Genomic DNA, 24,866 nt, shown 5'->3' with positions numbered 1-24,866 from the left:
CATGTATTTGATTCCAAGTCTACCTTTAAATGGTGCCATGGCTTCATCCAGAGATAGTTCTCTGCTTGGAACATATTCTGACTTGAATTGCCAACAATGGTGGATTTTGACTGGTATCATTACTAAAATGCAGGTATTGTTTTACCCTGACAAACCTGTCACATGACATAATTTCTCTGAAATTTGTTCCAGGAAGCCAGAATCTCACTTCCATCAATATCAACAGGCCATAAAATGCCATTATTTATGATAACGTGTCATCATTCCAAACACATTTGTGTTGATTTGGGTCAGTCTCTTGCTTCAGGTGTGTGTTGGTATTTGTAAATCTTGCTATTTCTGAAAACAGTCATTTTAAGTATCTGAGGTGTTCTTGATTCATTAGATACTCATGTTTGGAATTCTGTGTGAATGTTACGTTCTGATGGAGATTTTTGAGAAAATTCAGGTGTCTCATACACATTGGCAAGTTCAAAACCTCAGATTCCTCATTGTCATTACTCTACCCAACAATATCACACCATTCTTGTTGTACACATTCTCTCTCTTCTTGATTTATCTTTACAAGAACAAAATTGACGATATTTTCAATTATTTTGTCCACAGGTAATTCTGATTTATCATCAGACGAGTCCATCATTTTGGATGTACTTAAGCAACTTTGAAGATTTCCATTTATAGATCTGAAAATCTACTTTCTTGTAAAGAATCTATTTTGAAGTCTAATTACATCCAAATAGTATGCAAATGAAGCCATGTCCTATTTAAACATTTACTATGGAGGAATCCCAGACATTGACCAAAACTCTGAGAATTTATTGCCAAAACGAGACGTATGTGAAACCAGAATACCTGTCTGCAGTGTTGAGCGGAGTTACTGATCCTGGACTGCTTTGCTAGTCAGTAGTGTTGAAAGGTTAAACTAATATATATGGTAACTCAGATGTCTGAACTATATCAAAACCTCAACCTTGGATCATGACCGCGGAGGTTCTCAGTATGGTCGCGAAGGGTCGTCATAACACTTTTTCTTCTTGTTTTTTTTTTTTTAAAAAAATCTTGTCGTAAGTTTAAGGGTTTAAAAGACCTTTTGGTTGGCAGCAAAATAAGGTTTGAATGTTGCTGTGGCCAACATTTCTAATCAGATGTTGGTAGGACTTAGAATATATATTTACATTATCTAGATCATAAAAGTTTAATGAGCAGCAGCGTGAAAACCACGTATACTAATAAGGTAACAGATTAGACAAACTTATGACACAGTGGAAGTCTTACGTATGATCTGATTTGGATCAAACTTTCAACATAGGTTATATTATGAGCTTAGATTTGATAATGATCTGATTGGTTGAGTTTGTTAATACTTAGGGCCTTGTTTTTATATATGTGTTAAATAATTAATAATTCATTAATAATGAAGTTCAGTAAATGATTGAGATCCACATTTGTTAACGTTCGGGAAGCTATAATTTATTTTTGAACGAACTTTGAATTGATGCTTGTATCATCGGGATCTTGAACTGTTTAATTTAATCAGCGAGTTCAGTGCATATTATTGGAGCAGTTTTGCATCAAATTTACTGGGCTTACCATTTCATATGCTTATTTTCGTCGGTGTCCTGAATGATTAATTATGAGGAAGAGACTGCATATGATTTCGTTGAGACTGAGAGTTGCAATTTTGTGTCACAAGGTAGTACCTTTTATTCAGCGCTTTGACATCATGATTCACTCTAGACTAGTGGGTAATATTAGAGTGTGTGTGATTTGGATTTTTAACGTAGCTTTTAAAATGATGTCTAACACTGGGGCATCATGCCACAAACATGTAGCATGATGTCCCACCCAGTCACATTATCCTGACACCAGGCTGACCATTCCTAACGCTAACCTCTTGCTGCTGAGCGCAAAGCAAGGTAGCTGTTAATACCATTTTTGTAAGTCTTTGATATGACTTGGCTGGGGATCAAACCCACGACCTCCTGCATCAGAGGCATATGCTCTAACCACTACCCCAACATGAGCAGTTATTAGAGAATGTAGCTTTACACTGACATTGTGGAAAGCTGACATTATTTTTATTCACATTGTAAAGGGGTATCATCGTAGACTACCTTAGGTTGGGGTGGGGTGCTCCCAGTATTATCTTTAATTATTACAGAAGACCCACCCTGGCTCGTTTATGTTAGAAATTGAAGTAGTGATAGAGATGCAAAGCTCAGAGCCCCAAGCCAGTGATGCCGACAGTTAAATTACTGAATACACAAAAGGTGAAATTCAGATAATCAACAAATTTGATGCCATTCAATTACAGATAATCCTTCCTCAAATGAAATTCAATATTCAAAACCCTATCACTCGTCTTTCACTTGGCCAAGTGATGGCCTATTTCATCATCTGACTTAGTGTGATAGATTTTCCTCCTGTCCTGTGTTTCAACTCATCTGTAGTATTTCTTGACTGGTACCCAGTACCCCTTCAGTCCAACAACCACAACCTTCCACTTCTGTTTTCTCCTTTTCTTGTCTCCCAGAGACTCTGGGACCAACTGTACCGGGGTATTTCCCTTCAATCTCTCTCCTACAGCTCTTCCAGTCCATAAAAGCTTCCTTTTCGTAGCTCCTTTATAATTCCCAGAATAACAATGTTTCCCGCCAATTTCGAATGACATCAGAGTAGCCTATAACTTCCTTATATAATTCCCGCAAGATGGTTTAGCGGCTACTGACGTTTAGTTTCAAGACACTAGATTTAAACTTGCGATTCCAATGGTGGCCACGCCTTGCTCAGTTACAAGTGAATGACGATTCACCCATGGTTTACTTAATTAGCAGACATTGCCCCCTCCCCGGCAGTCTGTCAAGGGTGGATTTACGAGCCCCCACTTGATATTCCTTTGAGCCAACACCAGCAATTCATGCCATTTACCTGTGAGTCACACTCAGCAGAATAAGGCGCCAGTAACAAGTTCCTATGGCCATGTTGTATACAACTTAACTAAAATGTTTGGTGGTTGTCCCAATTTTAAACTTTCTCTTGCTTGCTGTGAAGCAGACCTGACCAAACTTCAAATGGACAAAATTGGGTAACTTTGGGTCTTGTGATAAAAGGGAGCAAGCAAGTATATTTTCTCTTCTACCCCAATCTTAAGTGAAATTGAGAGGAAGCTCCTGGACTTTTTTTTACTTTTATTGTTTATAAGAATTTTTTAAGGATGTTGTAAAACATTGATATAAAATGTGGGGGGATTCTTCCAATGCTAGAGAAACTGAACTGAATTTGTTATCTGTAATAAAATAATCTTTTTCATCAGGCAAATTCCAAATGTGACTGATGAATTTTTTGTTATCTTTGTAGAGCTGCATGTCTACTTTTCTGTAATACCACCTATTTTGGTGTATCTTAAATGACCTTGATGCTACCAAGCTCAGAAGTAGGGTACTATCTCCCGACCCACAAACATAGCGCCAGGGTTAATGAGTTAAGTTCACCTCATTTTGATTTACTTACATAAAATAAAGCTGGATTAGACTGTCATAAAGTTATTATTTCTTGGTATGATTTCAGGCATTGTTGTCCATGAAAACGATGTACTAAACTAAAAACGGCAAAAATATTTCACCACAGTTGTATAAAATAGAACAAGAATTAAATCAGCAGATGACTGAATGCCACTATAAACCTTTAAAAATTGCCCCCTAAGCAGCCAAAGAGTTTATGACTACTTTAAGTTGACAATCTTTTCTTCTGAAACAATGTCCTAGTATTCGGCAATTGTCTATTGTTTTTGGCTTAATAATAGAGCTGTGTGTAAGAAGCTGTCACTAGATTCTTCTTTTCTGGGTTGAATGACAAGAATAACCCAGGCACTTAAGATAATTTTGTCATTTTAAAGAAACAAGTATGGGTATTTGCAACCCCCGTTTTAATTTAGTACGCTTTTTCATTTTTCTAATCAACACTACAAGATTTAACACTCATCCAAGTACACCTCCTTTCCTTCTTCATAAGTGGAGTATTTCATCTTTATAGAGTATAGTATGGGGAACTATTACAGCCCTCTACTGTGCAGAACATAATTGTCTGTGTGTGTGTGTGTGTCAGGATAATGCAGATTGTACAGCTCCATACAGTGTAGAGAAAGGATTTGTTGAGGAAAACAGGCAGTTTATTTTGTAAGTGTAGCATAATTGGCCACCGGGGTGGGGGGGAATGCAAAGTATTGGCACCATGAAAACTACAGTAAAACCTTCCCCTTGCAACAACCTCAAACCAAGACTGCTCCCTTACAACCCCATTTGACTACCATATATGTTTGCTTACAAGTCCAGCCTGACTGCAAATAACACAATGTACAGACCAGTCAGGGCCTATTTTGTTCTGTTCTACTAATCTTTTTAACAAGCTGCATCGAGCCAGATCTGCCATTGTAATATGCAACAAAAGTTCTGGGTCTATGCAGTTTGAATTTTGGCATGACTTTTCTATTCATTTTAAGCAAGAAATTCCTCTTTGACATCATCCAAATCAGACCACCCTTTCCAGTCATAATCAAAGTGGTTTTATGGTATGTAGAAAGACGTACATTACAGCCTGTCTTAGCAGACACCTCATAATGAGCACTCATTTGGTGTCCCTAGTTGTAATTCTGTGTTTAAAGCCTATCTTTCCATATAGAAAAAAAAGTTAATTTCTAGCATTTTGAGATGAAAAGGATTTAATTGAAATTTTTTGCCAGAAGAATTGGTGAATTGCTGTAACATTTTTGTCAGACCTGGTTCAAACAACTACGAGATGCATCTTGCATGCTGATATATATGGTGTGTGATTCAGACAGTGAGACATTCTACATTATAACCCAAGCTGCAGACAGTGAGCTGGAGGCCAGCATGTCTTGCCTTCACTCCTAGATCAATACCAACTTCATGATACTAAATCTTCCAAAGTCTGTGGCAAATTGGCATTAGGCTAGCATCAGCAGCTTGCTATTAAATATCCTTTATTATTGGAGTATTATTGGTTTAGATGCTGAGAATGACTGGAGATGACTGAGACAGCTGGTTTGCACCTTTAGTGTGGCCTTGGAGAAATGGAAAAGCAACTGTCTCCAGAGAAAAATTTATTTAGAGATAGGTCAAGTCCTGCATTATATGTTGTCTTTTTATGAATCTTGTATTAAAACATAACCCAAAAGGCATTTCCATTTATGCCCCAAAATGGAGTGTATTAGGGTCATGCACTTTGCTTTCAATTATCCATGAGCAGGGTCTTCAAATAATGACTGCATCATAAGCGTGGGTGCGAGACAGTGAGATTCTAGTTGTGGTTAACATTAAAGTGGGGAGCAGGTGACAGTGTTTGCAACTTTCATTGCTAAATGAAATTATAATCTTCTGCTTTTACAAAATTCATAAAATGGATTTTAATTTTGCTGGATTTGGTGCATTAATATAGACCGCTCCGGTGGCCTAGTGGTTAGACACCCGCCTCAGATGTGGGAGGTCGCAGGTTTGAACCCCAGTCAAGTCATACGAAAGACTTGTAAAAATGGTACTAACAGCTGCCTTGCTTGGCACTCAGCATTGAGAGGTTAGTGTTAGGACTGGTCAGCCTGGTGTCAGTATAATGTGACTGGGTGGGACATCATGCTACATATCTGCAACATGATGCTCCTGGCGCTCAGCATTGAGAGGTTTTTCCCTCAGTATTTTGTAATGCAACTAGAGTCAAAATTATTTGGTACCATTGTAGAGCTGCATGTGTCTACTTTTCTGTAATACCACCTACTTTAGTGCATCTTAAATGACCTGGATGCTACAGAGCTCGGTAGTAGATACTACCTCCTGATGCGTAAATGAGGCACTAGGACTGAATGAATTAAGATGTCAAATAGTCAGTAAGCACATTTTCGGTATCGTACTTTCCTCTTGGTTAAAAATCATTGTATCCATTGTAAACAAACGAATTGAAGCTTAATTAGTATTCCTTGAGATAGGGATTTTAAATGTCACCATGCACAGACTGAGATAGGGATTTTAAATGTCACCATGCACAGACTGAGATAGGGATTTTAAATGTCACCATGCACAGACTGAGATAGGGATTTTAAATGTCACCATGCACAGACTGAGATAGGGATTTTAAATGTCACCATGCACAGACTGAGAGTTGCATTGCCCTTGCACATGAAATCAGCTGAAAAGAAAGATTAAAAGGTTAAAATGTGCACCTTTTATTATAACTTTCGTTTTCAAATGTTTTGCTTCAGATTGTGAAAAACATTTTCTGTCTTTGAAGGTGTCCACAGCGTGCAATATTAGGAATAATATAGGATGACCTGTATCAACTTGGCACCTTTCATCGTTAAGTTTTCAACAGTTCTAAAAACAAAACCAGCTTTACTGCTGGGTAAGCACTTCATTAGGTTCTCTAGAAAGCATACACAAGTATACCAAGTAGTTAGTTGCATGTTTGAATATAATAGTGCATACCACATTTATGATGATTACATTGAAAAACAAAGTTAACACTAATTTCATACGAAAAGAATTGAATTTATTCGCTCACCTGGTTGTAAGACCAAGAGTTTTTTTTGGGTCCTTCATTAGAGATTGTCAGATGTGTGCGTAGCACATTCACAATTCCAATTTATGACTACTTCTAAAAATCTGCTCGACAGAATTTGACCAAATGTGACCGAAAAATCATGGCATGAACGTCTTTCAAAATGTTCAGATATTAGTTCCCCATTAAATTAATTGGCCGTTTATGAAAGTAGATTAAATCTTTAAATTGGACAACTGAACTTTACCGCTATGTACTGCTTTTTCAAAGGACGCTGATCCTCATTAGGTTACTCCTCACATTTAACAGAATTTGACCGAATTAGAAAACATCTCAACGTAGACTGCATTGACATTTTTACAAGTATTACCGATTTGCCATCAGATATGGCTGCTGTTACCAAATGTAGACAACATTCTTTTAAAAATGGAACCAAATATGCCATGCTTCTTGGTGTAAAGATGTTTCGGATTTGTGCAAATGGTGCCGGCCCACTATCAGATATGACCTCAATTGCTAAAAGAATAAAATAATATATATATATATATATAAATAACTTGTATTTTCAGAAACAGCTGTTAAGAATTTGCAATTCTTGATTTTAAAAAAATCTAAACATTTTCTTTCAAAAGGCCAAATGGTACCAGTTTGCCATTAAATGTCCACCATTATCAGGGTGTTAAATAGATGTGTACCCTCGGGTTTTGATGCGTGGAATTTATATTTGATCTATTTTTTACGTGCGTACATTTTAACTCTTGCATCTTTCTGATGCACACAGATTTGGGGTCAAGGGTTGATTGACTCTTCAGTTTGGAAATCCATTGAGAACTCTGATTATGATTTCACTAGACAAAATTTGACTTGACAAATTGTGACCAATTTTGACATTACTGCTTGAAGGCATTTCACGGTTAGATAAATGATGCAGATCAGATATGATGGCCATTACGTACATATCTTAAAACAACAGCATTCATGGCAAGAGAAACAAATTGGTAAGAAAATCATTTATTTCATCTTTATTTACGAGTTTTATTTCTACATGTAATTTTATTGAGTACTAGGTGCCAAATTTAACTAAATTAAAGGAACATAAATAAGAAAATAACATTTATTGCAAGTAGTTCCATCTGAAAAAATGTGCCAGCCAAGTACTCTCAGCAAGTCTCAGGGATACAGGCACTGGTAAGGCTAACACTGCTCTAGGTGATCTCTGCACATATGCTCTAGCGGAATACCTAGCTGTTTGGCTCAGGGGTTAATGAGTTAACCAAATTTGACCAACATGGACAAAATGCAGTCAGCCCGTTTTTCAGTATGGATGAAGGTATAAAGAAAAAGCAGAGAAACTTTGTTTCCTTTTTATAAAAAAATACATTTACAATTAATAATAGCATTAGAAGAAATTTCTGTAGAATGCATCTTCCTGATATTGTTAGGTAGATCTCAGTTCAGCAGGTATTTCCAGGTCCACTTGGTCTCCATACATTATCACATCCTATGGACTTTTTGTTTAGAATTTAAGCTTTGCATGCAGACCAGTTTTGCTGGGGGGCAATCTGATATAAATATAGAATGGGCATTGATATGAGGTCATGTTCTGTTGACCTTGTGATTCATCACTCAAATTGCAACTGTCATAACTCTCCCTAACATGAAACACGACACTTTCTCTGATTGGCTATATAAATTTCTGGACTGGAAATTCTAAAAGTCACCAGTACATGTATTTTTACCATTGCAGTTACATGTTCATTATGTGGAGATCTTGTGGTGTCACATACCCATCCCACTGAGCCCTCTATCCATGAGAAAGGGATAACTTTTCCAACACTGAAGGGATAAATAAAAAATAAGCCCATTATTTTCTTGTCTTTACAGCTTGTCGTGTATTCAGTCACACCCACTGACTCCACCACAAGGTCTCAATAAGGTCTAAGGTAAGTAATTGAACCATTTCCTAATTGAGTCCCTCTTTTTCTCTTTAGCCCCAACATATATTTTTTTATTTTATAGAACTTTACTCGGGTGAACACTATCATGAAGTAGTCTGATCTGGAGTTAAAAAAGTCATGGTCATTAGGTGAGATACTGTCACACAGATCAAGGTCATTAGTAGGGATAAGGTCACAAAGATCAAGATTATTAGTAAGGATAGTCTCAAAGATCAAGGTCATTAGTAGCGATAAGGTCACAAGAGGAGACAATTATGTGATATTTAAAGCTGGGCCTACAGGATGGGTAGTCACTTTTTGGTGATCTCCATGTTGATTTTTTTATAGTTTTATGTGAACATATGAATTTTGGTGTCTTGGCAGGCAGGCCATTGCTAATTAGTACTCTGAATGAAAACTAATTAGGCCACTTATTGTTTATGTTAGGTACATGCTCTTTGTCCATAAAGTGCTTTCCTACAGTGTTGGCATATAACCAACTGAAATCTTCTATCTTTCCTGGAACTTTGTAATCATTTATTTTTTGTTTTGTGTCCACTTGTTTTTCCCTATTAAACCAGACTTGTGCAAGGTGGTGTGAGTGTTTTGGTACTCCCTATGTTATTTATGGTGGAAGAAGTGCAAAGCACGACTGGTTGAGATTCGCAAGTTTCTATTGGTACGGATGACCATAATGCAACATGGGAACCCTGATCTGTATACTGTATCTATAAACTCTAGAAATTTGGGATTAAATTGTTGTGTGAAATAATAAATTTTATGCATGCAATGTATTTGATAAAATTAAATTTGATATTAATGTATGATTCAATTTAGATGAATGGTAACACTGCAAATGTCCTCATTCATTGAGGTGGGCACATGGGACATCGTTTTATTAGAGATTAACATTTTTTAAGCAGCTAGAGACATTTGTTGTGACTAAATGATACATTGAATGAAGGAATTTATGATTTAATTTTTCAGTGGTAAATACAATTGTCCCGGCCCAAGTAATTAAAAATTGTCTTACATTAGCATCAGTTTACAACCGAATTGTAAAGGGTTTCCTTTTATAACAATTACAAATGTTGACATTTTTTCCCCTTTTAGTAATTTGAAACAATATTGCACGCACACACACAAACAATCATATCTTTAACTATTTAAAACCACTGAATAGAGTCCTCGCCCACTCATGGATCCATGCTAATTCTAAAAAGTTGCAATAAACATTTAGCAAATGTGTAAAAAAAAACATGAATGATTATTTTTGCAAATCCTGCCTTTATTGACTCATTAAATCGTTGTATATTTAGTTGCGGAGCTGCAGTAGCTCAGTTGAAGAAGTTTTGGATTTGTAATTCAGGGATTACAGGTTCAGTACAGGCCTGTGTCATCTGCCTTAGTGTGCTCTTGTTAAAGGCATTTGGGTCCCATTTCCTTGGCATGATAAAGCCAATAATGTGTGTTGAATAAAAACAAAAACCCCATATATTGTGTTAATTCCTCATATTTGTTCTAGAATAGACCATGCATTTTTAACAAGTTACTTTATTGATTGCTGGAATATCAGAGACTTAGGCTTCAAAGGACAAAAGGAATTGCAGAAATGGCAAATGGAAGACATTATGGACAGGATGGTTCTTTATTTCTTTCTAGTCGGAGTACTGCTTAAATAATCAGATTATAGCTTATTTCAGGCATGCTACTACATTCAAATATGTCTGGTTCCAGGTTGTTTTTAGGCTTGTAACTTCCTAAATGGATTCCTACAAAATTTTGCCCAGTCTTTGTATTAGATGAATATAAACAGGCAGGGCAAATGGAATTAGATGAATATAAATGGGTAATATTAATGAAGTTGGACTGTATTAGATGAACATGATGTATACAGGCATGACTGTGTATTGGTCAGAATGAATGGAAAATTTTAAGTTATTGTTCATTACCAGATATCATTGTTTTAAAATGGGTATTCATTGATATCTTAACACATTAATAACCCCTGGAGGTTTTTGTCATTTTCGCCCGAAATTCGAGTAGGAAACACATTTTGAACGCTATTTCTGAATAAATCCTAATAAATCAACTTCCATGTGATTTTCCAATAACCTAATGCCTGTTTGTTAGAAACATCATTTTTCATTGGCTATTTGGCTCACGCATGAGCAGAAGGGTAAAAGTTTTTTTTTTCTTTTCTTAACGGACCTATTATTTTCATATGGAGACAACTCTTTATTTCAAATGCCCATCTTTTCCTACTTTTTGCAAAGGTTCATCTGTTTGCAGTTCATACCAGTCTGCCTTAGATCTGAGACCAAAAATTCTAAAATCCTGACATAAAATCTGATTCCGACTACGGGCGAATTTTGGGTGGCAAAAAGTAAGGTCCAAAAAATGAGGTTGTTTCATCTGTATTTTATAGTGCAACTAACTTCCAGATTATTTATCATTGTAGAGCTACATCTGTCTACCTTTCTATAATGCCACCCACTTCAGTGTATCATACATGACCTTGACGCTACAGAGCTTGGCAGTAGGCTACTACCTCCTGCCAAATAAACTTGTCACCAGGGGTTAACTCTTTTATCACCCTCTGTGACTTCGGTTACTACCTATGCCAAGAGACCTGAGTGTACATTCATTAACGAAAAGTTTTTGGCATATTCATTCTTTTCTGAACCCAGAAGTGCACACAGGTTCATGATTTGTGGGAACTGGGAACAAAATAAATGCAAAAACCAGCACTGTGGTATATAACATTACCTGACCTGTGTAAGATTTTTTAAAAAAATGGTTCAGGACTTGATACTACTTGATACGCAAGTTACATGTCAGATCATAGAACTGTTTGTATTCTGTCTAAGCATATTTCCGATAATAAGTTTATTATGGCAAGTTTTAACAACTGCTTTCCAGTGTTTTCTTTTGGTTGTGCAGTTATGAGAATCTCTCCTAAATTGAACGAATCACCATTAAAATAATGAGCAAGATTGTGAGAATTGGTCACAGTGACCTGAATATTAAAAAATATATGCATTAACACTAACAAAGCTCAATCTAGTTATTTAAGTGCTTGATGTCTAGATCAGCTGTCATAATCAAGCACTTAGGCAAAACAAAAAAATGTTTCCATTCGGCTGACCAATTCTTTTTCTTGTTGCCAATCCTAGCCACTCTCACCCCACCTCACCTATTAATTTTTTTTTTTTTTAGTACACGCACACGCACACACGTTTAAGAATAAACAAGTAAACCAGTGCAATAGGATACACTTTTTTTGGCCTTAGTGGCCTTTGCCTATTGGGCATAGAGATAGCTTTATTTACTCAAACTGTGTACTAATTGAAAACACTTTGGTATTCACTGGTAATGTCTCTGTTTTAATGATGAAATCCCATCCTCATGACATTATTGTTGCCACTGTGTCAGTAATGAAGATCATGACATTTTAATCTTCATTCATTTGAAGTTATTTATCACCCCCATCCCCGCCCACCCCAAACAATGAAAAATCCCTTTATTATTAAAATGCTTAAGGAGAATTCTGTCACTTTGTGAAAATCCCTACATTTTTATTCTAAGTCAGAAATGTCCATAAAAAGGAGCAGACAAATGCAAAGTGCGTGTATTTACAGCCTTAAATTGAGCTATATTTAGCTCTACTTGTTAGCAACCACACCTAAAAATAGTGACAATGTGTGATTATCTTACACAAAGTACTGGACCATATTAGTATGGTTGGTAGTTGCATTGTTTTGTGAGATACCAGCTAAAGGATTAGTTTGCTGTTTGGGTAGTTAGATGTCTGCACCAGAGATGGGTCTGATCATGTTGGAGTAAAATCACATGTCGATTGAAAATCCCAGATCAGATGTCAGCCTTGTTCATGGATGCTTTGTATGGATACAATAGTAGCAAACACATTGTGTCTGGGTATTGTGCTGTGGAGTCCTTTCTGTTGTCATTGGTTGTAGGATACATATAGTGCAGGGACTCGAATTACATTTTGAACTGAAAGATCAATTTTTAGTCATACTTGAACAGAAAAGTAAGAAGAAACATTAGAAAGGTACATAAAGCATTCTTGGATGTCCAATGGGGAGGGGGTTGTTGATGAATACAAAAATATGCATGATTTGTTTGGTTTGGAATCGTGTGATATAGCGGCATAATGAATTCACAACAGGGTCAAATGGGCAGTCTAAACCCCACCATCCACCCCAAAAATTGCTTACAATTTCAGGTGGTTAGGCATTCAAGATGGTTTGAAGGTTCGTCTACACAACACCCTGAACAAGGCACTTAACAACAGTAACCTGAACAAATTCCAATTTTAATATTGGCAATGGCCCACAGTACACTAATTTACATAGCTACACATCCTTCATATAAAAAACTATACTAATTATAACCTGCTGAGTTGGGGTGGCAATTTGTATGCATTTACCCCTCCAGCATGGAACGAGTGTGGAGGGGATTAAAACGGCTCCACTGTGACACATGGAGACACAAAATCATGTGAGCTGTACTGTACCTGAACCTGGAAGGGGCCAGCCATTGTCCCATATCACTAGAAAGATTGAGACGCCTTAGGTGTCTCGTCAACAAAACTACTGTACTTAATGTCTAGGACAGATAAGCTTAAATAAAACTTAAAAAATTTATGAAAACAGAGGTTGACATTTTTAAAATCTGAAACTGTATGCACATTTGTGATTTAATTCGTGATGATGATACAAAATCCGATTGTGATAATTCTTTTTATTCCCTAAATTCTATATTTTTTACTTGGCTAAAATGCCTTCAACTCGTTACATTTACGTCACATTTACATACATATGGACAGATATATAATTTAAAAAACCCAGGATTAAACAAATAGTGGCAACCAAGGTTTGAGATACCCGTGAGTGGCAAGAGTCATTTAAAACATTTTCATTGGACAATTAGAACAATGTTGTATATACTTGCCTTTAAGTTGAGTCAAACTGCAAAGAACAAAGAACCTGATCTGTTGTAGCATAATGTACTTGCAGATCAGGGTCATTGTTGTATTTGTCCTACTGTTTTCTTCTAAGAAACTGCATTGACCCAGATCTGCCAGCACATGAGAGCGCAGATCTGGGTCTGTGCTGTTTGCAGTTGGACTTTTCTTTTGAGTGAATATGTACGGTAGCCACTTAATTTTACAAATGGCAACTAAAAGTGTGAGAATTAACAAGGACAGCAGGATCTATTTTAGAACTCTTGGAGCGACATGAATTTTATAATTATATGGATGATTTTAGGAAGATGTGGTAATGTGAAAATTTTACCTAATTTTAGTGCACTTTGATGAATTTTGGGCATTTTCATTTAGAAATAAATGTTAATTGACCGTTCACACATCCTAGAACAGATCAAGGTATAGTCAGTCCAAACTAATGATATTGAATGCAATATACCTAGCAACATGTCACTTGTTCTTATACATAATATATAAACTAGGGCCTAATAATTGATAGTGGTTAAAATGGAATAGTTATAAAAATTGCCTTATTTTAGATTCTGTGTCGGACATTAAACCATAGAAACTGATGCAAGTTATAAAGATCGAGAACAGTGAAATGTTTGTCAGGACAAGACACTGTATGTGTGTGTGATTTGGATTTTTAAGGTAGCTTTGACAATTTTTCAGTCATATTGCTACAGTGTCTGCAGTGTGTCAGTTTATAGTGATGTCTGGCACTGAGGTATCATGCCAGAGACATGTAGCATGATGTCCCACCCAGTCACATTATCCTGACATCAGTCCAACCAGTCTAACACTAACCTCTTTACAGTGAATGCCTTTGCAAGGAAGCTGTTAGTACCATTTTTATGTCTTGGACAGGTTTTGAACCTGTAACCTCCAAGGCGGATGCTCTAGCTACTAGGCAACCGGAGACATCATACACTTTATGAAGTCCCTTGTTCTGGACAAGTGGTAGAAAAAGGAAAAATATCCTATATTCCTTTGTTATCTTCAAGACTTTCCCTTGCTATCAGTTATGAAATTTTATTCTCCACTGAATTTTTTTAATACTTTGTGTTGTGAAAAATGTCAAACAAATCAAACCCTAAAGTAGTCCTCAAAATCTTGTATAGTAGCCCAAAGTGTCATCTTGAATTATTAGGGTGACATCCTGATATCATACTGGTATTCTCTACCTGACCAGAAGGTGGAAGAAGATGAATATCTCCTGGAAGTTAATTGGTAATTTCCACAAATATTTTGAAAAACAAAACTGCATATGTACATCAGAGCAACCTGACTTAACATAGTATCTGATACCAGACATTCTGATAGCCCCTTGGTTTGTTGCATATGACATAAAAATTATCAAAGTTATTTAAAAGTACAGTAGTCCCCCTCTTATAAGGCCACCCCTAACATAGCAGGGAAGTGGCCTTACAATGCGGGTGGCCTTTCTAGAGGGGGATGACAAATGCGAATAGTAAATACATATGGAAAAAAGTCACAAGTACATTTAATTTTAAATATTTAATATTTTAATTAAAAAATCACATACATGATGTGAAATAAATGTAAAACAAACTTTGTCATCATTTGCAAAAGAATGCTATGAATAACCATTGATACAGTTTTAAAACTGTCTTTATAATTATGTTACAGTTCACATCACGTCACTTTGTTGGTAACAGTCTAAAAAACAAACCAGTCTCATCACATTAAAAATATCCTTGCTGTCATATCCCCTGCATATATCATTTAGTCTTTTGTTCCACATCTTCGACAATTTCATTATTAACTTCAGCTGATTCGCCGCTAATGACAGAACACTTGATATTGTGTCGCACTTGAAATCTCTGCAACCATCCATTACTTGCGGTAAAGTCGTCATATCCCAGTTCAACTGACAAAATTTTTGCTTTTTCTTGTCTTTCAAGTCAGGATACAAATGTCTTATTGGCTCAATCTTCCTTTCTCCGTCCATTTCACTTTTCCACTTCTGCAGAATTGTTTATCTTTCACGATATTGTTTATCTGAGTCTTCCCAACGTTAGTTTTCTGCAAGGATCCTCGATGCCCCCCCCTGCCGTCAGTTGAATTACTTTCACGTTCTCCTCTAAACTGAGAATTTTTATTTTCCTTGATGACGTGTTGATCTGTTTGCAGTAAGTTATTCATGCTGCCAACTAAAATACTGATAAAACAATTTTGTATGCATCTAAACAAATTGCCATGTGTTTTTAAAGGAAGTGATCTTGTCAAGTGATTCGTTAGTTGCAGTCTGGTACCCTTTTGTTTTTATACATTTCTTGAAACTAGGTGAGAGAAGCCAAAACGGCTTCGATATGTACCATTAACATCATGCAGATTTGACCTCGCGTCCGCTAGGATTCGTAATTTTGACAATTATTGTTAGTAGTAATAGCCACTGATTACCAGAGTGAACAAGCTCAACATCTTACTAAGGGAAGCCATAAAGGCTATTAAACCATTTTCCTGCTGACTTGGGTATTGTACATCGATACTGCCACTTCTCAGCTGTTACTACTGTTCGATAATTGTATTCTTAACAATTATTAGAGTGACTAAACCGGACATCTTATGATAACACAGCAGTAAGGCTAATTGGATTACATGCACGTACCCTTTTGTATGGATTAAAATTTGAGTCTTTCTCGGTTTTTATGGAATAAATTTGGCTTCTCGTGAGGCGTAAATGATATATTAACCATAGTGGTAAATGTACTTTACTCAACACTTCTTTCAGTAACGAAAACCTGACATCGGGAAACAGAAATCGGATTATTTAACACGCGTTATGAATACAATACTGGTTCTGGATACATATTCAAATAACATGTGGCTGCTTGTGAGGGGTACATTTTATGATTTTGCACTAATATGCTGGTCGCGTTAGCCGGGTGGCCTTTCGCGAGGGGTACTTTTGAACACAAACTTGTCGGTGCCAACAGATTCTGGCCGTAAGGAGCGGGTGGCCGCTGGTCGGGGGGGGGGGGGGCATTCAAGAGGGGGACTACTGTAATGCTGATGAATTTAAGGGTCTTCTTGTCTTAGCCTTTTACCTGGAGTAGTGAATTGCTTTGTAGGCAGTTGATATACCTGTACCAAAGTCACACAGTGCAGTGTGCTATAAATAAAATAACTGTTACCTGTTTAACTCCATGCCCATTGGCCTGCCTGTGGACTGTTAGAGCAGTGAATTAGACCATTTGTTCAACATAAAGTTGAACCATTTTACATTTTTGGTAAACATCTATTACGCATAGAAAGATTTAAGAGTAAAATCAGATCTTTATAGTTGGAAAATTATTTTTCACTAAGAATTTCCATGAGCTTTTAAATCTTGAGAAAACACATTCACCATCAAGCCAATGAAGGCATGTGATCATCAGTGCCTTTTCTCAACGTCGAAATCTGAAATTTCTTTGTTTATTAAATTCAGATGAAACAACAGTCATCAACATCTGAGCCTTACTCGAACCTTTTATAGTATTGATTCTAATCGTCGAAACTCAAGAAATTACTGAATGAAATCCAGCTACTTTAAATAGCAGATTACAGCTAGACCTTAATTAGCAACCATGTGATCTGACATAATGGTTATTATTACCACAATGAATGTAGTATTTAATAGGGGTTGTCCCCCAAAAGCACTTTGAAAATCAGCCCAAAATGGTTGATATTTACAGATGTCCAAATGTGCTTCCATGATAATGGTGTAGAGGTGTCCAACATTGCTTCCGTGGGAATTAAGTGGAGGCATTCAAAGGAGCTTCCGTGAGAGTTAACCGTTTACCTCATGCAAGCATCTTTGTACTCCATTCAGATACAAGCGCCTTTGGATGCCTCTGCCCGATTTGCATACAGGTGCCTTTGGATGCCTCTACCCAATTTGCATACAAGTGCCTTTGGATGCCTCTACCCGATTTGCATACAAGTGCCTTTGGACACCTGCTGTAAACATCAACCATTTTTAACAGGTTTTGGTAGCATCACCTTCGAGGAAAAACTCAGACACTACATTCATTGATGTTAATGACCATTGCGTCAGATTGCATGGTTGCTGTTTAAGATCTGGTTGTAATCTACTATTTAAAGTAACTGGGTCGTATTCTCCACTCTCCAAAATGGAGGCCACGGATTTGGTTCATTACTTTCTTCAGTTTTCACGATTATAATCACTACTATGAAAGTTTCAATAACTTTAGTAAATGCTCTGATATTGATGTAGGCAGCAATTAGTTTTGATAAATTATCAAATTCAGATGACTAAGTGATGTAGATGCAGACAGAGAACTTGTAAATTTCAAGTAAGAGAAATGGCAGCTACGGTCGGTCACGGTTTCATTGACTTGACGGTGAATGAGTTCTCTAAAGATTTTAAAGCACATACAAAATTCTTCTCTGCAAAATAATTATGCAGCTATAATGATCGGACTTTACCCTTAATTTGTTTCGTACGTAATAGATGTGTGCCAAAAATGTAAAATGGTTAAAATTGCCATTTAACATAACATACACTAGTACACTGCTTAGTAGTTAACAGATAGACCTATGTGTATGGAGTTGAATAGGTTACTAATAGAGACCCCTTTCTTTTATTAAATTAAAAACCCATGAGGTTGAAGCCTTTGCTGTGTAACATTTGCAGCTATTAAAATTTAATTTGTGGGGTGGGGAATATTTTTATTTATGCAATACTTATTTGTTGCTATTGCCAAATACCTGCACAGATGTTCTGGTGTGAGATGCATGAGGGAATTGCCTTAGGAGGGTGTGAGGGTGTATGTACAGTGAATGGACAATGTTTTTAGACATGAAAAAGTAGAAGTTACACTATGCAATAGCAGTGGGCAAGTATTGCATAATTACAAAGTGTTACCAGGTAGCTGAGTGATCGAAAGCACTCATCGTTACCAATCACACCTTCATCTACGTGGGATTGAGTCTTGGACTCCGCCAGTGTATGCAAGAAAACCATCACCAGTTCGGCGGTTCTTACATGGATTCTTCTCAAGTTATACTTGCTGTATCGCCACCCTCTTGTAACACTTTAAATGAAAGTGAAAATAATGTAATTTAAAATGAGCCCTGCTCCTTACATTCATCACAAACCTTGGGATTTTGTTAACCATATCACTCATAAAAACTTTGGGATCTAATTTTTTATATCATTTATATTTGATGTACAAATTATTATAATGCACCAAAATTTTAATGACGCCTCTCCTTCGATAACTCGTGCAAATGGTGTTGAAAAACAGAAACCGCATTATAAGCAAGGAAACTAGTTCAACCAATGGACCCCCCATAACAATATGAAATGGTTCCATCCCTACTGAGCATCAAGAAAACTGCCGGGGCAGATAAAACAAACTGGTCTGTTTAATGGTTGAATACTCATTTTAAGATGACATTGGGAATAACTGTTAATAAAGTGCTTTTTCTAAGGAAGTTACTTGTTTTCCTGCAAAAATGATCTTTATTTTCAAGATGCCCAACTCCTGAGAGATTGTTAACATTATTCCAACTGGTTTAAACAACCTTCACATGTACGCGAAAACATTGTATATTACATCACTGCTTCCTGTTGCTGAGCAGTCTGATTACTCGCTCCATATGCTCCCAGCTTTGCAAGAAGCATACTAAGCAGGGACATGGACTAGTTATTGATTCAAATTCATAATCAAATAAGGTTCCTGTTATTAAAAAAAAAATGGAACATATAGTTCGTGAAACAACTGTCAACGTTGAAAGTAAAAAAAATTATTCTATTAGTAAAATGGCATGGTTTCATTACAAGTACCTTGAGGAAGTACCATTTCAGGAATCACTACAAACTATGAAACTAGCTTCTCATTAATAAAACATATTTATGAAACAAATTTTTATTTCAGTTATTAATTTCACTTGGTCTTCTTTGGTCTTCTTGCTATCATTTTTAACATTTGTGAATGAGTACGCTAATTTAAGGTAGTTTAATTATATTACAGTCACCAAAAAAAATTATTGTGTTTGATTGATCAGGGCAGGATGTATTTATGATGATTACACTTAAACCAAAATAAAAGATACAACTAAAAAAACATGTATTTCACTTTATAAAAACTTGTTTACTTAGTATTTAATTATTAAAGTGCTGCCTCAGGAAGGTATCAGTGACATTTTCTTATTGAAAGTTGATAATTTCATAATGCTGATTAATACCTTATATACTCACGTATAAGCTTTATAATTTAGGAAAAATTAAGGCCTGGAAGGGGTGTGTGTGTCTGATTAACTACTCGTCAGTGTGTAAACTTTAGTCTTTTTGAAGACTACTGTAATGGCTGTAAATCTTGGGACAGTAATTTTTTGGAGTTACATCATTCGTAGTGATCATTCTTGGGATTGAAATTAATTGTGGACGATTTTATTGTTGTGGTTCAGCTTTTTGTTCTGGTTTATTTTTTATTTTTTTTAATTATTGTAAAGTAAAAATAATTATTAATTGATGTGAATAATGTTTAAACTTAACATTCTATTTAGTGAAGAAGCGAATTCTTTATCTTAAAATATTTTGTCACAACAATAATTAACAGGTGATACAACAGAACATGTAGGAGTTTTCTTATTTAGAAGAAATGAAAATCAAAGACATAATGTAATAATCAGGAGTTCTCTACAAAAATCTGAAGATATTATGAAATTGGGAGGTAGGCATGGTGCGTCCGTAAAATTGGGAGGTTTTTTCCCCCTCCCGGCATGAAAATTGACAGGTATCTTGTACGGTTGCTTACATCAAAGCAAACTACAACTCAGCTTTTATGGTATTAGCATAATTTTTGAAGCATTATTTCCAAAACCTTATAAGAAAACAAAAAATTAAATAAGTTACTTTTCAAACAAGTTTATACCATTTCCTTTTAATAATCATGCATGCCAACCTCGAGATAAGTATACATGTCATTTTTTAAAAATACAAGTTTGCCTAAATAAATGCACGATTTAGAACTTGTGGCTTATACCCTGGTCATGCAGTTTTTAGTGTTTATACCTGTTCAGTTTGGGGTTGGCTCATATGCGAATGCAGAGGTGGCGTTTTGAGTATGCGGGGCTTACCATGACCGCGTGGGGCCAGGGTATCGGTATCTCAGTTGGAGACATCAGTGTTTCAAGAAACGCAGTGTTTCAAGAAGCAGACTGAACTAAGTTGCTCTGATATTTATAGGCTGTCCGGGTACCTGGACAGGAATGACCATAGACAAGAGATAAGATGGGACATCACCCGCCTAGCCCAACGGCTCCTGGGTAACCCTGCAAAAATTTGAAAAACTGAGATCCAGGTTGTTGGACAGCCGTTGCCCACTTGTGGTGTTGAGAAAATGACTGCATCTGTTCTGCCACCTGTTAATTGTGTTACAACTGTGCGTGCATTATGTCCAGCCTGTATCAGCGTTATCAGTTTACCAGAGAATATAACTTGACAAACTCATAAGGATGACCTTAGGCCTAAAGCGTGGGGCCCCGTCAAGTGCGAGGCCTGGTGTGGTTGCCCCACTTGCCACCCCCAAAAGTTGTTCATGCGTGAAAGCTTATTCGCGCGTCAATACGGTATTTTTTTATTTCTATTTTTGATGACAAAATGAGTGATATATCAAGGTTTCAGTTACCAATTTTGATTGCTGTGTTCAACATGTAGAGGCAGTTTTGGGGTACTTTTTAATTTAAAATAATGGGATGCATGACTGATCTGTGTTATAAGTGGGTTTGCAAGTTATCAGGGAGAGGTTTAGTTGTATAATTTTTCTTCTTATGTAGTCAAGTTACCGTTTTTTTTAGATAATTGTGGTAGTAAAAGCAAATTTTAAGATTATTCATTTAATTAATATAAATTACTGCTGCATTATAATAATTCTGTATGTGTGTTATTGGAATAAAGTGCCTGTTATCATATGGGTTAATTTCCCAGACAGACACATTAGTGCACCAGAATATTGAACATTAAAACTACATTTCATTTTAAAAAAAAATACAGAAGCATCATAGCACACTCAGAAGTGGTAAAAAATCTATGTTTCAAACTAAACCAAGAATATAGTGGGAAATGAATCTCTGTCCTGGTATTAAATATGCCATCTATACTCACTTATAAGTCATGTCAAACTGCAAACAACAAAGGTCTATGCTGTTTGTTCTACTGATTAATCCTAACCAACTCACAGACCAGGATCAGTGGGCACATTTTCTGATAGATCTGGGTCTGTGCAGTTTACAGTTGTACTCATAAGTACATACTGTAAGCAATTTGAGGCACAACTTGTGTCTCTAGGACTGTTGCCAGTATGTATTGTCAACTATCCAGTCAGCTGGTGAACAGATGTTTCTGAATTATGGAATGGAATACATCTGTCATTAATGGAAAGGGGGAGCTGTTTTCTTTTGTCCAATTATTGTGTGTTGAAGAATCAGAGTACAGAGTTCCGGCTGGAGTGGGTGGGGTGGTTGAGGCAAAATAGATTACAGTCCATCATTTCGCTTGGATTTCACATTACCCCAATCCCATCTTGTTCCAGTACAGTACTTGTTAATTAAAATAAAACCTTGACCTTTTTGTCTCTATTTCCTGTAAAGAGGATAGTAGAAAATAAATGAAATCTCACTTACTGTAGTCAGTTTTGGTGCTAATTAATGATGAATGCCAGAAATTACATTGCTTGGTATGGAATTCATACAAGAACCTTGAAAAACAGGTGAAAAATTGAGCTTGATTTGCCTAAGGAAGGTATGACTCAGTGGACATACCTAGGTTCATTACTAATGAATCATTTTTATCCAGTATTTTATCATATTGCCATATGAAAAAAGGGTCTGGTGGTGCACAACTGTGTTGAAAGAAAGTTAGAGAAGTTTATATAAAGTGACATTTTTCATGTTCTAAACTTATTAACTTCACCTGTTCAAGCCGGAAAGAGAATTTATTACATTCCAGCTTTTACACTTATTAAATGCGCTTAAAAGCAATTCATATTTTTTGTAATAGTGACTTCTGGTAAGGTTACAGTTATGGTTTCAATCTAGTAACCCAATTAAAAAATGTCAGTCGGGGGGGTGGGGTGGGGAGTTTAGCAAGCAAGATTAACTAACTTCGGGGGTATTTTTTATTTTAAAAAATGGAAATTGGGGCTGCCAGGCTTCCCTAATTAATTCATTAACCCCTGAAGCAAACAGCAAGGCATTCACCAAGAGCCTTACCAGTGTCACTGACGGTGGGGCAACTTGCAATAAAGTAGTTATTTTTTGCTTTGTATTCCTTAAGTTAAGTTGAAATTTGTCACAGATTTTCTGAATAAAATTATGTACATAATGGTATAAATTTTATGCAACTTACAGAAATAAAACTCTGGGTAAAGGTAAATTAAAGGATTTTCTTACCAATTTGCTTCTCGTCATTAATACTTCACAAGACCGCTCCGGTGGACTAGTGGTAGAGTGCCTGCCTCGGATTCGGGAGGTTACGGGTTTGAACCCTGGCTGAGTAATACCAGAGACTTACAAAAATGGTACTAACAGCTGCCTCGCTTGGAGCTCAGCATTAAGAGTTAGAGATTGGTTGGCCTGGTGTCAGGATAATGTGACTGGGTGGGACATCATGCTACATATCTATGGCATGATGGCCCAGTGCTAGACATCACTATAAACTGTCACACTGCAGACATCATAGCGATATGACATAAATTGTTAACACATTAACCCCTGGAGGCTTTTGCCATTTTTGCCTGAAAATCGAGTAGGAAACACATTTTGAAAGTTATTTCTGAATAGACTCGAAAATACCAAATCCCCGGTCATCTTTCAATAACATACTGCCTAGTTGTGTTGGAAACATCATTTTTCGTTGGCTAGTCGACTCGCGCATGAGCAGAAGGGTAAAAGTTGGACTTCTTTTAATTTTTTTTTATTTTTTGCTAAACGGAGCCATTATTTTTGTATGGAGACCACTCTTTATTCCAAATGCCCATCTTATCCTATGTTTTGCAAAGGCTCATCTGTCTGTTTGCAGTTCATACCGGTTTGCCTTAGATCTGAGACCAAGAAGTCTAAAATCCGGACACAAAATTGGATTCTGACCACGGGCAAATTTTGCATTAAAAAAAGTCGGGTCCAAAAAATTAGGTTTTTCTATCTGTATTTTGTAGTGCAACTAGATATTCCACATTATTTGGTATCACTGTAGAGCTACATCTGTCTACCTTTCTATAATACCACCCACTTTAGTGTATCTTAGATGATCATAACACTACAGAGGTCGGCAGTAGGCTACTACCTACTGCCCCGCAAAGTCGTCACTAGGGGTTAATATGTTAAAGCTATGTTACAAATTTAAATCTCACACACAAACACACACACAACAACACTTAATAAAATCGATATTTAATTCCGACCTTCAACACATGAAATAATTATATTTTATGTTGACAGAAATTCCATGTTTAATCTCGAGTGAAAACTGCCGACAGAAAGGCATATTTTTCTTGCCCTCTCCATACCTTTCTTCTTTAGAATTTTCCTCTGAACATTTAAAAACTTAACAAAACACTTTGAACAAACTCTGTATTATGTAGATTCTTTCTAACTCAATTCATTTTCCTAAACATTTATTTGCCGATTCCTCCAAAAGATAATGAAAATTCTCCATCAGACTTTAAGGTAACTCTCTACCCCCAGTGCATCATTTTCAGATCTAGATAATTCCACTATTTCTGGTGCAGTTGAAGGGAAATTTTTTCCCTCTGCTGTAGTGTTTCCTGTATCTATGTAAGCTAAAAGTTTGATGGGGTTAAACTGTCTGCATAATGAAGAAATGGCTTGAAATCATCCCTGACACAAGTATCACAATTTTACCTTTTTTTGCATCTGACAGGTATTGTTGAAGTTGAGCATGTGTCAACATTGTTGTACTTTGGTATCACATGATGATAACATTGACATGTGCTCTCTCCTTGATGACTCTGGCTTTTTTCAGGTTCCAGTGACAGTGACGTGTTTCTGTCATTTTATCCTGTCTGTCAGCATATTAAAGAAATAACAACTACCGTACTTGCACTTGCTGAGAAAACCATCTTTCTATAGATTTCATACAGTTATAGCTCATTGTAAGGTTAAGTTGGCCAGACCCACTAGTAAGCAGAAAAATTCCGATGTTTTGATAGCAAAATAATAATATATTTAAAATTATGTAGGAAGGGCAAGAGTCATCTCATTCTAACTAATGAGGTGTTCTTGCTTCTGATTGGTTGAACTTTTTGCAACTCCCAAGTCATCTTTCTGATAAAGTTTTGATCCTACTTGGAACATAGCTGCCA

At 36.4% G+C, this 24,866-nt stretch overlaps 1 protein-coding gene across 6 annotated transcripts in view; it reads left to right on the top strand.

The window, feature by feature from the left end:
* Window positions 1–24,866, top strand: part of LOC149798372 (protein brain tumor-like) — a 68,115-nt gene that overhangs the window by 17,114 nt on the left and 26,135 nt on the right. For 4 of the 6 annotated variants that reach the window (XR_016422001.1, XR_016422002.1, XM_089963518.1 and 1 more), the window contains exon 2: window positions 8,449–8,507. The exons of the other annotated variants lie outside the window; for them this stretch is intronic. The gene's annotated coding sequence lies outside the window, so the exon portion shown is untranslated. The remainder of the gene's footprint in view (window positions 1–8,448; window positions 8,508–24,866) is intronic. 6 annotated transcript variants of the gene reach the window in all.

The sequence above is a fragment of the Sinohyriopsis cumingii genome, chromosome 6 (assembly GCF_028554795.1).
Source record: "Sinohyriopsis cumingii isolate HCF-2022 chromosome 6, ASM2855479v2, whole genome shotgun sequence".
Taxonomy (NCBI): domain Eukaryota; kingdom Metazoa; phylum Mollusca; class Bivalvia; order Unionida; family Unionidae; genus Sinohyriopsis; species Sinohyriopsis cumingii.
The sequence above is the reverse complement of the archived record's forward strand: the minus strand, read 5'-3'. Positions and strand labels throughout refer to the sequence as shown.